This window comes from Puma concolor, chromosome A1 (assembly GCF_028749965.1).
Source record: "Puma concolor isolate L17-30 chromosome A1, mPumCon1.1.hap2, whole genome shotgun sequence".
Taxonomy (NCBI): domain Eukaryota; kingdom Metazoa; phylum Chordata; class Mammalia; order Carnivora; family Felidae; genus Puma; species Puma concolor.
Window position 1 is genome coordinate 51695482 of NC_141667.1, and position 13721 is coordinate 51709202.

General features: G+C 44.8%; 1 long non-coding RNA gene and 1 pseudogene across 1 annotated transcript in view; one reads left to right on the plus strand and one right to left on the minus strand.

Annotated features, from left to right (window-relative positions):
• Positions 1-501, minus strand: part of LOC147584161 (uncharacterized) — a 44077-nt gene extending 43576 nt beyond the window's left edge. The window contains exon 1 of the long non-coding RNA XR_015250905.1: positions 112-501. This is a non-coding gene — a long non-coding RNA (uncharacterized LOC147584161). The remainder of the gene's footprint in view (positions 1-111) is intronic.
• Positions 502-726: 225 nt separating this feature from the next.
• On the plus strand, positions 727-12825 carry LOC147584163 (large ribosomal subunit protein uL30m pseudogene; annotated as a pseudogene).
• The last annotated feature ends 896 nt before the right edge of the window (positions 12826-13721 follow it).

Genomic DNA, 13721 nt, shown 5'->3' on the forward strand with positions numbered 1-13721 from the left:
GGAGCAAAGGAAGATGAGTCAGAGAGTCAGCCAGGATAGGCTAGGTTATGCCAGGGTAACAAACAACCCCCCAAATCTCAGAGGCTTAACCACACAAAGGTTGTTTCTCACTTGCATTATCTGTCCAGTGTGTGTTTAGTGGGGGCTCTGCTCCTTGAAATCGCTGAGGGCTCCAGGCTGACAGACGCTTCATCACCAGTTATGGTTCCAGGACCACTATGCTAGGGATCAGGGGTGCTGCTCTGTCTGGCACTGAGAAGTAAATGGATCGGCCGGAGATGATGCAAGCACTTTCACTCACTCCCCACTGGCCAAAGCAAGGCATATGACCTGCCTGTGTTCCAGTGAAAAAAGGCAGTGAAATTATACTCTGTGTCTAGGAGGTGGAGAATGAGAACAGGTGTAACAGCTCTGCTGGCTGCTATATCCGATAGAGGAGCTGAGGGTGAGAGATGGTGGAGGAAAAAGGCTCCTTTGCAACCACCAGTTTTCAGTTGGGATTCATCTCTCTCCTTACCATTCAACAGGAGCAGGCCCATCCAATGCCCCTGAGGGTATCTCAGGTTTTGTTTCCTGCCTGCAAGGAAAAAGACAGCTTGGTGATGAACTGAACCCTGGAGTCATGCCAACCCCCCCCCACCCCCCCAATGTCTGGAACCTACCAGTCGTGTGACCTTAGGCAAGTTATTTAATCTCTCGGGCCCTCACTTTTCTTAGCTGTCTAAAATGGATGACAGCAGTGCCTACCTCACAGAGTTGTTGTGGGGCTTAAATGAGATTAGTCAAGAAAAGAGCTCCAGGCCACAGCTGCTCAAACTGGGCTGTGCCAGTAAACCGCTCAAGGAGCTTGTTACATGCATTTCTGATTCAGAGGTCTGGGGTGAGACCTGAGATCCTACCCTTTTCTTTCTTTTCTTTCTTCCTAAAGAGGAAAAAAGAGAGAGGCACCTGGGTGGCTCAATCGGCTGAGGGTCCGGCTTCGGCTCAGGTCATGATCTTACGGTTTGTGAGTTCGAGCCCCGTATCAGGCTCTGTGCTGACAACTCAGAGCCTGGAGCCTGATTCAGATTCTGTGTCTCCCTCTCTCTGCCCCTCCGCCACTCGTGCCATGTCTCTCTCTTTCTCTCAAAAATAAATAAATAAATAAATAAAGTTTTAAAAATGGAAATGTGCCACTCTAACTGTGCCCAGCCTCCACACGAAGCTTCTCATCACACGAGAAGATCTGAAACAGCATAAGTGGGCAATTCCTTGAAAAATAAAAAAGAGAGAGGGGGGGGGAGGGGCAGAGAGAGAGGAAGAGAGATAATCTTAGGTAGTCTCTGTGAGCAGCACAGAGCCCAACCTCACGACCCTGAGATCATGACCTAAGCCAAAATCAAGAGTGGGATGCTCAACCGACTGAGCCACCAAGGAACCCCTGAAATCCTGTATTTCTTATAAGCTCCCAGGTGATGCCGACGTTGCTGGTTCATGGGCCAATATTAAGTAGAGCACACAGTGCCCATCTGTGGCAGACTATACGTATTCTTAAAACTGAATTGAGAGATTCCAAAGGTTCTCCTGCCCTTGCCCTCAATGAATAAAAACTACAGCTGCTGGTTAATGCAAATATTGTGTCTGATGCTTCGAGGGACAGATGTACTATGGAAGTCTTGTGGCTGATAGAGCAGGTGCTAGAATCAGGAGGCCTGGGTTTGTATCCAAGCTCTGCCATTCAGCAGCTCTGTAGTTCGGACAACTCATGGAAACTATCTGAACTTCTATATCTACACCTATAAATGAGCATAATAATACAGACCCACCATCCCTCATCTGCAATTCTACAATCCAAAGAGCTCTGAAAAACACAAGTTTCTTCACCAAGTTTGGCATACATTGATATGGCAGCAAAAACTGATCTATATTGACATGAGGCTATTTATAGCCTTTATGTTATCCCTCTTTTATGGCTGTTTCTCCATTTCATCACAGAAATATGAATGTGTTTGGTAACAAGATGCTGCCACAGACCCTGCTGAGGATGTTGGATAACATAGAGCAGGTGAACCGTGTTACCTTTCTAACAACTAAAATATTCTGAATTCTGAAACACACCTGGCTTCAAGGGTTTTAGAGGAGAAGCTATGGACCTGAAGTCCCTCTTTCTCCAGTAGTTGAAGGGAATAAGGAAAACAATGCATGTGAAACACCTAACACCATACCTAACACACAGTCATTGTCAGTGCTCAACAAAGAGGAGCTACTACTGAAATTATTGCTCCCAGTTCTTCCTGTGAACAGAGGGGAAGGGAATGTGGGAGGCAGTGCCTGTGCACCCCCTAGAGATAGACAGCACAATACTAAGTTTGTCCCTATGTTGTCAACCCCTTGATCTGTCTTCTGCTTTCTCCTAAAAAAGAAAAAAAAAAAAGTGCCTGGAATTGAATATATACAGTGAGAGTGTAGACAGGGAGAGTGAACAAAAGCAAGACTCAGGCCAGTGGAAAGGGTTCTCCCCTGTGCCTACAAAAGCAGCCCAGCAGGAACTCAGAGAGCAGCCAGGGACATCTGCTTTCCTTGAGGCCTCTTTGAATATACTGTTGAAGAGTCTCACTTGAGCGAAGCACTCAGAGGAAGGGAGGAAAAGGGATCTCCAGTCCTTACCCTTGGGGGAACTCCAGGATTCCCAGGGCTTGGCTTTCTTATGTAAAAATTGGGCGGTCTTGCAGTCCTTGCTCTGACTGCCTGATTGTAGGGGACACATTAAAAACATCACAAAGGTGAATGCACTTTGAAAGGGAAAATCTGTGTTTCAGGTAGACTATAATTATTCATTTGACTACACGCAGGAGATCGGTAAGAGGACTGACATCACACAGGGAACCCTGGTTAGCTCGTTCTTTAATCAAACTTCTGTTGTCAACTCTGATGGCGTTGTCCCTTGCACTTGGCTCCTTCACCTTTGCCAGAGCCATTTGTGCTTGTCAATTAAGGCCAGCGTGATTCAGCTTTCACGAGATGCAAATTAACTGAGCTGCTCCAGCCCCACCATCACATACAGACTACTGAAATCAAGGCTTTCGGATAACAGATACAAACAGGACACAGATTTGAGAATTTCTCCTTCCCACTTCTTTCTTTCGCTAGGTCTGCAGACTTTTGGGCTAATGGCTTTCTTGCTGTCTTCATGTCCCAGGTTGAGAGCACTGGCTTTGGGTTCAGATCAGAGTGAGAACCAATCCAGACTCTCCTGCTGCTTCGCTGTCGTTTGACATGTCACTGAACTCCTTGGGTCTCAGTGTGTTCGTCTTTAAAATGGGGATAATTAGAGCTACAGGGTTGTTGTCAAGTTTAGGTATATAAATAGAATGTTAAATTTAAATTCCTATTGTCTCTAAAATTCAGTTAACGCTCTCACACTCAGTGCCATAAAAGGTAAGTGCCCCTATATGCTAAACAGAGGTGCTAGTTCTCTGGGGAAGACTTAATAACATATAGGGTAGCAGGACCCGTACAGCAAGAATAACTGATTGACAAGCAATGAAAGAGAAGACTGGAGGTTCAAAGGTGTGGGAATTGTCTAGAAAGGTTTCTTGTTGCATGTCCCCTCCCGAGCTCAGGGATAAGCACAGAGAAGTGTCCCTTCACAAAACAAATGTGTTGAAGGAGGGGTGAGTGTAGTCAAAAGAAACAGTCACAGAGACTGGGAATGCCCGGAAGAAGTGAAGGCAAGCATCTCACACCTGGCCAGGTCTTCACAAAAGTGCAGAATGGCAGGACCAGTGCTATCCTGGGACTAAGGCCAAGAGCAGTGAGAGGGCTGCTGGGATAGGATGGCATGCCTTTGGTGGCATCCATGACTACAGAGGTTGGTCATTACAAAAGACTAGAGGGGGGTGGATTCACATGCCACAGTAGAGCCAGGATATAGGACCTGGTAGGGAAAAGCCAGGCCACCCATCTGGCAAGGCAAGAACACAGGAGGTTTTCCAGGGGCCATGGGGATGCTGCAGAAGCCAGAGGGGCCTAAGCCCTCATGGTGGGCCCCCAGTAGAAAGATGCTATTGAGCAGACAACAGGGCAAGAGCTAAGAATGTTACAAGAGGTCTGCTTCAGTGTTCAGTCTGGACCTCTGAGAATTTGCAAGTATATGCATAAGAGCCACCAAATGCACATCTGCCAAACAGAGCACGGATGGCCAATTCAGTCCCATAAGAGGGTCCCTTTTTCCTTAATCCCCCAGCCCCATCTCTGAAGAAGCCAGCCAGCCACAGGGACAGGAAAGAACATTAAGAACAAGTGAAAGAAGAGACCACCCCCCATCCCCACTGCATGTCCCTCTAGCCTGAGTTCAGGGTGCAGGCACTCTGAATGAGAGGGGATATTGAAGTTTTTAGTATAGCCTTGAGGGGACCATTAATACCTGAGTTGAGTGTGAATAACCAGAGCAGTACCTGTTTTTATAACCTAAACTGATTAGAAAACAGGGGATAGATCTGTCCAAGATGCCACCAGGGGGCTGGCAAGGGGTCTGTAGCGTGGTCAGGAGCACAGCATCTGGAGGGCTAAAGAAATCCACTTCCTGTTGGTGCCCCCCACCCCAAGTTCAGCCCACTTGATAAACTGGGTACAAATATCAAGTGCTTAACCCAGGTACTCGACTCAGCTGTCGGAGGACAACAATTCTTACTAGTACCTTTATCTTACTATCCACTGCTAACTGATTTAGCCCTTCTAGTCAATGCACAGAAATACAATACACTTAGTAAATGAAAGGATGGAAAGATTTCTTACCCTGTTTTTAAAAACTATTAAAGCTGCTGTCTTCACAGGCGAATTCAGAACCGTCTTCGGAAACAGGCCGCCATGCGGTCTGTCGATACACTGTAATTGAGACCTGCAAGGGCCCTTCTCACACCTCAGAACATTAAGGTGATGTTGTGTCTGCCACTGGCTCCAGTCACAGGGAGGGAGCGTAAGGTTGCTGGTGTGGCTTATTATCTTCCAGAAGTCTGCTTAAGGTGTCCCCTCGGAACAGAGTCCCCAGCATGTTGAGAAATCTTCCTGTCATTGCCCACCGTCAAAATCTTCCCACTCTAGAGCTCATTTCTCCCTGCTCCTGCTCCCTGCTTATCTAGCATGCTTGAGAAACCAAGCCATTCACTGACATAACTTCAAGAGGCCAAGGGCCTGGATGCGAATCCTTGTTCTGTCATTTAGTCTCTGGGTTCCCCGTGCAGTCACCTTCCTCTCACCTGGCTTCTGCATTGCCATCCGTAACATAGGAATGGTACCACCTGCCCAATTTCCCTCACAGGGCTACTCAGTTGTAGTTGTGGATGTCGAAGGGCCTGGAAAGCTTTAAGGCGCCATAGAAATGATTATTAAGATGCTCAGGAGTGTAATGTCCTCATTCTTTCAACCTAGATAACACTGTATGAATAGGTTAGACTTCAGTGATGGGACCTCAGAGATGGGAATCCTAGAAATGTGATGGGGTCAGTATAATACCCATTTTTGACAAACTATACTCTGTCCCACTAATTAAGGATCCAATCATGCTGCTCATATGAAAATCCCCCTAGACTCAGTGCTTGATCTGGCCTACTCTAGAATCTGCCCAAACTTTGTTGTTGTTGTTGTTGTTTTTTACCAAAAACAACAACAAAACAAAACAAAACAAACAAACAAAACAAAAAAATTATCAAAATAGGAGGCTTCTTTGGAACGTTCTCCCCCTTCCCTGTCAACATTGCCCGGGGTTGGGCACTCAGTGCCCCCAAAGCAGTCAATATTGTGGCTCAGCTGAGCCCTTCCTTGAGGTAAAGAAATGCCTTTTATTTGATGTCCCAGTGCGAATCCCCTTGTATGCCGATCTGGTCAGACTCACCTGTGCAGCACTCCACCCTGGACCAAAATGTCCTGAGGAGAAGCCTTTGTCCTCAGTGTTGACAAGCAATGCGGTATCTCGAGCCAAGAAAAACATTTCCATTGGCCCCCAAGAGGTAACGTCCAAGTCCAGGGTGGCTCCAGACTGAATCGAGCAATTAAATCCACATCTGCCCTTGCCCTAAACCTCAAGAATGCTAACATCTTACACGTGTCAAGAGGGTTATTTATGAAACTATTTGCTTGTCAGCCCCAGGAGGACATTCTGTACTTTTTTGCTGGAATACTGTATATTTATGAACCATGGCTTGAAAACTAACTTTGGCAGGAATATTTATCAGAGAAACATTCTATCAGCCCCACGCACAGCACAGCCTGTATTCAGTCACCGTCACACGGTGGCTGGGCAGGGTCCTGGTAGAGAGCTAGTCTGTGGCTGCCTGCTGCAAGAATGAATTCCAGATGTGTGCTTCTTCAGGGGAAGGATTTCAATTTCAGATAGGAGGTTTCTTTCTCTTTCTCTCTTTCATTCACCTCTGTTCCCCCATTTTCAATCTCGAGTAATTAGCCTTGAACATTTATCACTGCAGTCTATTTGTTGCCTCCTGCATTTGACACTTTAGTGCCCACTGCCCTGACCTTGTAAAGTTGCCCGGTTTGGAGAACTAGCCTTCTGATCGCCTAGTTTCGGTCTGGTTATCTGTTCCCAGTGTGTGACACATAAAAAGCCAGTTGGTTAGAGAACAAAGGGCTTGGTGTAATGTGGGACAGACTCTAATCTGGGACAGTAAAATACTCAAAAGGAACTGTTGACATCAGCCTTCCCCAAGACTGCACCCGTAGAGTTAGTATACCTCCAACGTGTCCCCATGGTCCGCTTCATCAGCCAACAGAATCTTCTGCTGACAGGAATGCTGAGCCTGTCCAGCATCACACTGGATTTCTTGCTCTCTCTTGAGCTTGGGCAATGATCTTATAATTCATTTCTTGTCTCTCTTCAGGATTGAAGGGTTCAAGGTGGGAGTGGTCTGTGAGTGTATTTTTTCCAGTGACAGATAAAGGTACATGTATCCAGAGACCTAGAGAGACCCAGAGTAACAGAGGGTTCTTCGCACTCAGAAGGCGACATGTGTGATTGATCCTTATTGGTCTCTACAATGTTTTCCTATAGCTTTAATACCTATATTTTCCTTCTTAAAAGCCCCTGAGCCCTGATTAAAGGCTTATTCCTTAAAGTCTTGATCTCTAATGATACATCTGGTATGTACACTTAGAGATGAAGTAAAATTCTTTAGCTAGTTTCCCAACCATGCCACAGAGTAGCAATATTAAATTATTATCATTATTGCCATTTATTTGGCATTTAACACACTCTACTTCCGATTCTTAGAAATTGCAAAGATTTTATCATTCCTATTTTACAGGTAAAAAAAAAAAAAAAAAGCTGAGACATGGAGAGGTTAAGTAGTTTCCTGACAGCCACATGGCTGATTACAAGTGGAACTGGTATCTGAACCCAGAATGTGCCGGCTCTTTGATGGGAGAGAAGAGAAAAGAGATAAGGAATTGAAGGAAGGAGAGAGGAGAAAACTTGAAGAATAAAACAGAACCATCAACTCTGGGAAGTTTGGTGTTGTTTTACCCCAAGCTGCCCTTCCAGCCCCAGTTGACTTCCTCGAGGGATGCTGGCTGCCTGGAGGGCACGTGCCTGTGTGGAGGGCCCCAGTGTGGACATCCAAGGGGTCTCCCATGGAGACCTCAGGTCATCTTTGGGCTTTCTGGCAATGGAGACTATCAGCAGATCCTACATGGGCTTGTTTGGGGCCAAATCAGGAATCTCAAATCCCTGAAAACTTCTGGGGCTGGTCACTAGGACTCAAACTCCCCCAAATGTCTCTCTGTGCCAAAGTCAGGGCACAGAAATAAACTGTTTCTTTACTGGCTCCTCTCCTGCCCCAGTCTACCTTAGCCCACCCCACCCAAAGCTGGCACCTTGCCAGCAGGGAGCAATGCCTCCTGGGAGAGCAGGGTCACTGGGGCTTCAGGCCACAGTCTGGGCTCTGGAGGCTGTGGGAGGGCCCCCAGGGGTGTGAGGGCAGCCTGGACTATAAATCCCAGGCCTAGGTATGGGCACAGAGCCAGCAAACTCACTTAGTGGTGGACAGGGAGGCAGGACCGCTTGAGGAAAGGCCTTAGGCATCCTCCAGACCTTGGTGGGAGGGGGCTTTACCTAACTTCATGCAAATATGATTTATTTCATGGAGTCACCAGCACCGCATTTCTGTGGTGTAATGTGGGACAGACTCTAATCTGGGACAGTAAAATACTCAAAAGGAACTGTTGACATCAGCCTTTGGTGTAATGTGGGACAGACTCTATGAATTTGAAGGCATCCTTATGAATTTGAAGAAAGATTGCATGATTGTGTCACAAACACTCCATCCATAAAGTTATGCCTTAGGCCTGTTCTAATCCTTATTCTGCTGATGTGTGTATTTAGGCATATCTCTTAGCACCTGAAAAGTGGAAAGAACACTTTATAATCTAATAATCTAATAAAGAGTAAAAGATAGAAGTTGTGTATTTCAACTCTTGATTTAGACAATTTCCTTCACTTCATGGATATATGGGGCTTTGGATGAGTTACTTAATCTCAGTTTCCTAGTCCTAAAATGGAAATAATGATTCCATAGGGGCATTGTGAAGATAAACTAGAACATGAATCTAAACAGATTTGAACCTGGCATATAAATGCTCAATAAGTGAGCTTTCAAAAATTAATTTAAATTCCTAGAGACAAAATAAAACCACGGGAATGAGAATGTGCTTGAAACCTTGTATATTAATGTGAGGAATCATGAGTACCTATATACAAACAGGTAAATTAAGTTAAGAAGTGTTGCCACATTTGGCCAAGATGCATAACCAGGCACCAGTGGTTCGGGGAATGAACTCACATTGGAGATTATAAGAAATCTTCTCCCAGGCTGCTTATAGTAAAGGGAGAGGGGGGCAGGTGGAGGAGCTCAAGGGAAGGATACACTGGGTTGGGCTGGTCAACGACAATGTTGGTAATATTAGACGTTCCCAGGAGGATGAGGCCTCCAGAACGTATCTTTGCCAAGCATCCAATGGCCCCCCCCTTGCTTAAGGCCAAGAGGTCTCCAAGTTGGGAGGGATGAGTTTTCCATATTTGGACTCCAACCCAGCCAGTGGGTGCCGGTGGGAAGAGTTTCTGCATTAAAGACTGAGAATCCTACGCCCAAATCCTCTCTTAGTCACTTCTTCTCTCACTTTGGGCAACTTACTGACCCTCTTTGAACCTCAGTTTCCCCAGGCTCTCAGGTGTGGATAATGAACGCCTACATTTGACGGGTTTTGTAAGAATTAAAAGAAGTAACTTGTAGGTGCTGCACTTACTAAGTGCCTTACTTCTCCTTCCTGCACACCTAAGTGAAATGGGCCATTGGACAAATCCTGTAAAACAAGAGAGCCCTCCACCTTTATTAATGCCTTAATGGCTGAGTACTAAATACTGGAGACACAGGGTCAACTTCCTGTCAGGATGGCAGTGAGGCAAGAAGCCCTACCCCTTCAGCATTAGAAATGTCAGCCTAAATATTATTTTTGGTTTTTAATAAAATACATTGGTTGAAAATCAAGAAAGAAAATTTCTAGGTGTCAGGAAGAAAGAGAGAAGACAAAATTTTTTTTCAAATGAAAAGAAATTATTTATTCGCTCATTCAAAAATGTCTTAGAGGTAGGTATTGTGTGCCAAATGGTGCTAGGGATATAGCAGGGTGCAAAGACAATGAAAATCCTACCCTCGTGGAGGGCACATTGGTTTTTTTTTCAAATTTTTATTTAAATTCTAGTTAGTTAATATACAGTGAAATACTGGTTTCAGGAGTAGAATTTAAGGATTCATCACTTACATACATAAATACCCAGTGCTCATCACAGGTGTCCTCCCCCAACTAGCCCATCCCCCACCCACCTCCCTCCGTCAACCCTGTTTGTTCTGTCTCTTTTTTTTAATGTTTATTTATTTATTTTTTTTTGAGAGAGAGAGACAGAGAGAGTACAAGTGGGTGAGGGGCAGAGAGAGAGGGAGAAAAGGCACAAGCAGACTCTGTGCTCTCAGCACATGGAGCCTGACATGGGGCTCGATCTCACAAACCATGAGATCATGACCTGAGCCAAAATCAAGAGTCAGACACTCAACTGACTGAGCCACCAAGGCACCCCTGTTATCTATCTTTAAGAGGGTCTCATGGTTTGTTTTCCTCTCTCTTTTTTTCTCCTCCTCTGTTTTGTTCATCTGTTTCGTTTCTTAAATGCCACATATGAGTGAAATCATATGATACTTGTCTTTCTCTGACTGACTTACTTCACTGAGCATAATACATTCCAGCTCCATCCACATCATTGCAAATGGCAATATTTCATTCTTTCTGATGGCTGAGTAATGATCCATTATATATACATATATATATATATATATATATATATATATATATATATATATACCATATCTTCTTTATTCATTCATCAGTAGATGGACGTTAGGGCTCTCTTCATAGTTTGGTTATTATTGATAATGCTGCTATAAACATCAAGGGGCATGTACCCCTTTGAATCTGTATTTTTTTTATCCTTTGGGTAAATACCTAGTATTGCAATTGCTGGATCATAGTGTAGCTCTATTTTTAACTTTTTGAGGAACCTCCATACTGTTTTCCAGAGTGGCTGCATCAGTTTTCATTCCCACCAACAGTGCAAGAGGGTTCCCCCATTTATGCATCCTGCCCAACATCTGTTGTTTCCTGTGCTGTTAATTTCAGCCATTGTGACAGGTGTGAGGTGGTATCTCATTGTGGTTTTGAGTTGTATTACCCTGATGATGAGTGATGTTGAGCATCTTTTCATGTGTCTGTTAACCATCTGGAAGACACAATTCTTTAGGTATCTCTCCTGTCACAAGAAGAGCGAAGTCCTAGGCTTGGGTCTGCCTGAGGAGCTATGGAAGCCCATGTCTACCCAGAACAATGACCTCAGGACTAGGAAAAATGCTCAATCAGCAAAGAGTCACTATGCCTGGTATGCCACTTTTCCAGAAGCAGGAAAGTAGACTTGTACACTCTAGCAAGATTATTCCTAAAGTATCCAGAAAATCCTTTTACCCAGAACCCCACACTCTGCTGCTTTCATTTAATGCAGGTTTCTTCATGTATGTCAGGAAATGACTGTGCTGACTATTCTTTTTCTACATAGTCAGAGTGTTTAGCTATTTTTTCTTTCTGCATTACTCACCTCCTTTGGAATGGAAAGGAAGACCCCCTGGAGGCAGGATGAAACAATCTGTGGTTTTAAGGGATCATACGCTTCTCTCTAGTGTATCACTAAAGACTATTTACAAGGGAGGGAAATGGAGACAAAGGTTTTGGGGATGGAAAGCATAAACCAAAGTCACAGAAGGGAAATGGAAGGGGATCATCATATGACAGCTTTGGTGTGGAGAAGGGGTTGATCACCTGGGAAGGGAACAATAAACACGGGAGGACACTGCAAAGGGTCCTGCCCCATTTGAGTCATGCTGAATCAGCCAGCCCTCACACGATCTGAGGACACAATGCTGTTGTCTGAGCCTTGAAAGAAGGAGTATTAGAGTGAGCAAAAAGGTCTGATTATTAGGGCCATATGGATATGGGATATAAAGAGCAAGTCATTCCTCAGAATATGTTTCTACCAAGGAGAAAACTACAAATGCTTACTAATAAGAATGTTGCCTTTAGGTTCATGAAAATGCCCCCAGCTTCAATCTCCAGTTGATAAAGAAATTTCCAAGTCATTGATATTGAGAGTGGAATAATGAAAATGAAATAAAATACACAGCTTTGAACCCTAGCTGTACCATTTATTAGCAACATGGCACAAGCATGCCACTTCTTACTTCTGAACCTCAGTTTCTTCACCTATGAAATGGGGGTGATAATAGTACCCACTTCTTTAGGAACATTGTGAGAAAGAAACGAGGTCATGCACTTGAGCATTTACTAAGACCAGTGATGGCTCATCACATGCCCTAGATAAATAGTTGAGGTTCAGATTATGATTCTTATTATTAAGTCAGGATCAAGGCTATTTTCCTAAGATGCCCATCAGCTGTTCTGTGACCTGAGACGACTTTACTTTGCAAATCTGAGTTTGCAGATAGAGTGGGCATGTGTATATGAGCTCTAGTTCAAGACAATGTGGGAGTGAATTCCCAGGTCTGCTGTTTGCCAAAGGAATCAGTTGGGACCTACGATGTCACTTCACTGAGCCTCATTTTTTCATCTGTAAAATGGAAATTATGACATAGCCAACTCTCAGAAAAGATTTATTATTGTTAATATTCATAAGGCAGGGTCCTTCCTCTGCTCAGCTTCCCCTTGGTGGCCTCTAAAGGGAATAACCACCACCCTCACGGCAGGGATTTCACACTCAGTAGTTTCGAAGCCTGCAGGCAGACTACAAACCGTGAGCAAAGGTGTGGAGTCTCTCATTTGTACATCCTGGATTCATTACTCATTTTCCAGGTCAAGAATTCCAGAGAAAATGTTTCAGCCTTCATCTGCAGACCAATAAAAATATGGTGCGGATCCACAGCACCCTCATAAACTGCATGCTGCCACCAGAATAAAAAGTACAAGGAGACGTCCAGAGTGGGGGACAGATACGATGAAGCTGCCTTCATTAGAAAAAGCACGTACTCCTCAAGTTCACAAGATACCCCTCCAGTGAATGTAAAACTGAAAGCAGATGAACATTTGATAACAGTCAAGCCCCTGAAGCCACCCCCAGAACTCCCAGCGGAGGAGGCCTTGTGTCATGTGTACCTCAAGAGCACCGGGTACTCAGCAGTGTGGTGGCGTGGAAACCCTGTGCTCCAGGAAGCAGTTTGGTCCTGATGCTAAGGCAGTTTCCCATCAAAAGATCCAACTCAGAGGCATGTGGATGGCTCAGTCGGTTAAGCGAACAACTCTTCATTCCGGCTCAGGTCACGATCTTAGGATTCGTGAGACTGAGCCCCACTTCAGGCTCTGCACTGACACAGTGGAGCCTGCTTGGGGTGCTCTCTCTCTCTCTCTCTCTCCCGCCCCCTCTTTCTCAAATAAATAAATAAAACTTAAAAAAAAAATAAAAGATCCAAATCATTGTTACTGTACTTAAAGTATACTTAAAGATGAGAAAGTGTTTTCATTAAACTATATTTTAAATACCAAACAAGAAGGAGGAGAAGGAGAGAGGTTTCCCCCTTTCTCACTGTTCTTTGTACCTTTTTCTCCTTCCACCATGAGAGGGGGCACAATAAACCTCATAAACCCATTAAAACCATGTCCCGTACTAGGGACCCATCCAAACAACACTCAGGTTCTAATATTCGAATGGCATCACCGTGGTTGCTGCCTCAGAGCCACCCACAATTCCTCTTTCTTACAGGGGCAGCCCAAATGTTGGCAGCTGAAACAAAATGAATGGTATTAGGGGCAATGAGAAAAAGCAGCCCCGAAATTACCTAAGGGTAAAATAATCCTGCAGTAAACAACCCTAGCTAATTGTCCAGAAAGGGGAAGCTTCGTCTTCATACCTACTTCTCCCATCCCTTTTTTTTTTTTTAATTTTTTTTCAACGTTTATTTATTTGTGGGACAGAGAGAGACAGAGCATGAACGGGGGAGGGGCAGAGAGAGAGGGAGACACAGAATCGGAAACAGGCTCTAGGCTCTGAGCCATCAGCCCAGAGCCCGACGCGGGGCTCGAACCCACGGACCGCGAGATCGTGACCTGGCTGAAGTCGGACGCTT